Source organism: Octodon degus, unplaced genomic scaffold (genome assembly GCF_000260255.1).
Source record: "Octodon degus isolate 3935 unplaced genomic scaffold, OctDeg1.0 scaffold00016, whole genome shotgun sequence".
NCBI classification, from domain to species: Eukaryota; Metazoa; Chordata; class Mammalia; order Rodentia; family Octodontidae; genus Octodon; species Octodon degus.
This window is the reverse complement of record NW_004524592.1, coordinates 848,441-853,233: the sequence shown is the minus strand read 5'-3', so window position 1 is coordinate 853,233 and position 4,793 is coordinate 848,441.

Genomic DNA, 4,793 nt, shown 5'->3' with positions numbered 1-4,793 from the left:
AGAAGAAGAAGAAGAAGAAGAAGAAGAAGAAGAAGAAGAAGAAGAAGAAGAAGAAGAAGAAGAAGAAGAAGAAGAAGAAGAAGAAGAAGAAGTCCAAGCCTTTCACAGTAATCCTGACAACCGCATTTCAAACTTCTACCCCTCACCTAGAGGCTCCGAGGTTCCCTTTGCTTTGAGATCATATTAAAGCTACTAACAAAATATTTTATTTCTGTAAGACATTTGTTTTCTCGAAAAGTTCCACCTTCAGTAACTGCCATAGGGCTGATTTGAACTGTATGGGTTATAAAATCTCCAACACTTTAAAGACACAAAACTAGTATTTGTGTTAATGCAAGGAATTAAAAACAACCACAGCAAATCTCAGTTCCCTGCAAGTGGTGTAAAATAACTCTTGAGGAATCTCTGTGACCAGCCCTCCAAATTGAAAAAGTGCCATAGATTTCCCCAAAGTTAAAGTCCTGTCTGGGTGAGAGTTTTTTTGGAATTTCTCATCATCACTCGACAAAACAGTTTGCTCTTTCAAATATAAAAGGGCTCCTTGTAAAATACTTAGTTTCTGGGAAGCAGGGTGTACCTTCCAAAGGGGAGGGAACCTGGAACTCAAGATGTAAGCAAGATAAACCCAAAGCTAAGCTTTCTCAAAATAGACAGTTTCTGGAGGAAGGAAATAAGTGGTTAGAAAGGTGTTTTGTCAATCAAAAACATGATAATTTGATATATTTACTGTACTCGAAATGCATTAGAATAATATACCTAAGAGAGCTTGGGGGCCACCTTGCTTTGAGAAACAATTTTTATATTTCAGTGCCACAGATGCATAATTTTTCAAAGGAACTTGAAAACCTCTACTCTCACAAGCAAACCTATAAATAATATTTGACTGAATTTTATAGGAATGCTAAGGCATTAACCCTTTCACTTGTAAGTTTTTGTTGTTTTCATTTAACTTTGGAAGCAGAGAGAGACATTGTTCTAGTTAAGATAACAGGGTTTGTAACTGTATTCTCTCATTACCAAAACCCCTTATAACTTGTCCATTGTCTCTAATGGGAGACAATTAAATCTTACAGTCCACACTGTCATTGCTGTCCAGGATTCCTTTGAACTCCCTTGAGATTTCTGAAGAATAAGTTAGCACAGTGGGTATCTTCCTCAGTAAACAAGGGTCCTTTAACTTACAGGGTATCCCCTTGGATTTCCTTCTTCTTAAGAAAAAAAAAATTCTCAATTTGGAAAGGAAACTATAACCAGAACAAGAGTCTATAGAGACAGAAAGTAGATTTGTGGGTGTCCGGGGTTGCTGCTTAGAAAATGAATTAACTATGAATACTCAAATAACTATCTTATCAAAGTGATGAAAATAAATGTTCTACAACTAGATTGTGGAAGTGACTACAGAATTTGGAAAAGTTCCTAAAAAATCAAAGTTCTGAACTTGAGATGTGTGATCTGTATTGTATGTGAATTAGACTTCAATATGTTAAAAGGTTAAATATTACCTCCTGATTTTTGTTTCAAGGGCTCCTTTCCATGTGGCAACAACATATCCAAGGCATCCTCATTCCTTGGAGAATTTTTTGCCTCAAATACTATATGGTAGAGGGTTTTCTTCTATACCAGTGACGCCTTAGAAAGCCTAGTAGTTGTGTCATGGTGTGTATACAGCAGAGACAGAACAAATTTTCATTTAAAACAGTTTCTCCTTGGCATTGCTACAGTACTAAGATTTTCTCAGCACTTCAGAGAGTTTAAATTTTCTTGAACAAAAGAAGCACATATATTTGTGTGTGTGTGTGTGTGTGTGTGTATAGATAAGGGGGATGATTTGCATATTTTGTTACTGTAGAGGGTCAATGAAGAAAATGAGCAACAATGGCATCTGAATTACAGCACTGTGCACTGATTTTATTGAAGCTGAAGACTGGAGAGACATGTTTGGCTACACAAAAAAATAATTAGTGAGATCCATTCATACAGAAAAATTGGAATTAAGACAATTTGAGGCATAAGGTTTCGTTTCTTTGTGGAGACAAGATTGAACTATATTATGTAGCAAGATTGAACTATGTAGCCCAGGCTGGCCTCACTCACTGTGATCAATCTCCCAAGTACAAGATTATAGGGGGCACCTCCACACCCAGGAAAGTTTTACAAGGCAGTTTTTCCCAAGTGAAAAATGTGCTTTCTTTAAGACTCATAAACATATTATAGATAACATTCCTGTAAACAAATTCTTTCTCCTTAGGGGGGAAAAATCTTTTCTGTAGTAAGAAATAACTTCTTGACCCAAAAGGTTACATTTAGATCATAGTAGGCTGGATATCTTGAAAACCTTTGGTTTTTATCCTGGTCTTAATGTCTTCCAGTCCCACTAGGGGGTGGTCATTGACAGAGTGACCTCTGGAACCTTCTTTGGTGCTTAAGATCCTGTGGCATATTTTATGAATTTCATGGTCTTCCATAGGTAGATTAGATAGAAATAAGCTACAGTAGTTTCTGTTTCTTATTTTTATTTGATCTTTTGGCATGAAACCCTTCCTTTCTTCTTTCTTGAAAATGGCCAAGTTTGCAAAAATGCAATTCATTAAGCACAGGTGTGATAAGGAAAATACCCCCCCCCCCCGTGGGCCACCCTTCCACATAGAACTTCCAAGCAGTCTTTCTAGAACTGACAAGGTATCTGCAACCAGAGAGAAAATACTTGATAAAGGCTTTAAATTATGCCATGAGAGCTAGCTAGTTTTCACTTAATAAGCATTTTGTTTATATTTTGTTACTTTATTTTTTAATCAGCACTTTCAAAAGGCTTAATCTATGCTTCTTGTTTGTTAATAGGCATACTCTTTTCTCATTAGAGTGATGTAACTCCCAAAGGCTTTGCAAAGGAGTTGGGTTTATCTAGTAAAATGCAAATAAATAACTACAGAGCAGATGAAACATTTTGCCAAAAGCAGGTTAGAAGACATTTCTAACTCCCAAGACGGGAAGTACTTTCTTGGGGAATTTCCATCTTTGTGTGTTATTGCTCCTTTTCAAAAATTTTCTTTATATGGGTGAGAATATTTCTAATTTTATTTGCTTTATGCTGGTAGCTTTTTTATTGGCAGTGGGAATCGAACTCAGGACCTTTCACTTGTCAGGCAGTATTACTTCCTTTGAAAGAGTGAATAACTATTTGATTGAGACATTTTCAAAACTTAAGTTATTTTCTGTCCTTTTTATATTCACATACTATAAATATTTCACATACAGCTAGTCACCAAGGTGGATTCACTTAAAAGTTACCATAAACATTATTATAATTTATTATTATTTGTATTTGGTACAGAGCCTACAGAGTCTCACTACATAGATCAGACTTGTAGTGGTCCTCCTGTTTTCAACCTCCCAAGTGCTGGGATTATAGATATGCGTCACCAAGGCTACTCTCAATCACTGTCTCAGTGTATCCCGGGGGTGGGGCCAACACAGCACGCCAGGGTTTGAACACCAGCCACCGTCCTCTGCCTAAGCAGGCGCTTTAGTATGCTGAGTATCTGGCAAGCCCAAAATATTATTTTTTAAATTAGCTTTTATGATTACAATAGATTATTTTGACATAGGTTGTCAATAGCCATTCTTTCTATGTAATTAGTTATAAAAAATTAAAAGCTTTCAACTGAGCTATAAAAATGGTGGTATAAATATAATTACTCTTAAGTTTATACTAAGCCATTTTCAAGATGAATTTTTTTATATTCTTTCATCAGCTATGACTACTTTATTGAGAGAAAATAGATATTTAAAATCATTACTATTTTAGATATGACAAAGGAAAGCACTATTAACATGCACATATGGGATCACAAAAATTGCAATATCTCAGTGGAAATAAGTAGATACCTAGGTTTTCTTAAGTGCTGGATCTTATCCAACTAAATACTAAGAACATCAAGTGCATTTTTCTATTTGACTCTCAACAATTCTCGCAGGTAAGTGCTGTTATCATCTATCTTGTTGTTGAAGACATAATGGCCTAGAAAAGTCACTACAATGATGTTCCCTGAGTCACCAGCATTGCAGAAGGCACTATCCCTAAATAACCTCCTTTGGAATGATAAATGAGCAAAGCAATTGGCTGTGGATTTTTTTATCTTTTTATTTTTTGGCTATGGGATTTTGGAGATGGCTCTTTAATTTTTTTCTTTTAACCATTTATTTATTTGGTACAGGGTCTCACCATGCAGCTTGGACTTGTAGTGATCCTCCTATCTTCCCCTCCCCAGTGTTGGGATTACAGGCGTGTACCATCATGCCCTGTTTGAGTGGCTGGCTAGGAATGGGGTCAGCAAGGCATGCAGTACTTGAGACCAGGTCCTTGTACTTACCAGGCAGCCAAATAGACCTCCGACCTATCTCCCTGGAACTTGGAGATGACTTTTGCAACAGAAGATCAACTTTAAAAATGTCACACACAACTCCATTAATTGATGTGCTACCAATTTCACCCCAATGTATTACACGTGTTCCTTTTTGAACCCATCTAGTTATAGTTAGGTAGCCTGGATACTTTTCAGTGTATGTGTGGTGGATGTGGTGCATTGGGGATAAAATCTAAGGCCTTACACATGCTAAGCACATATTTTATCATACAGCTACACTCCTGAATCACATGTGGAACGTAGTTGCCCGGAACTTTCCATGAGACTGCAAGCATGCAAGGTGGCGGGGGGCGGGGAGTGGGTGCGCAAGGCTCTGTCCTGTTTCCTCTGCATGCCCAGCAGTGCATCCAGGCCAGTGTCAGGCAAATG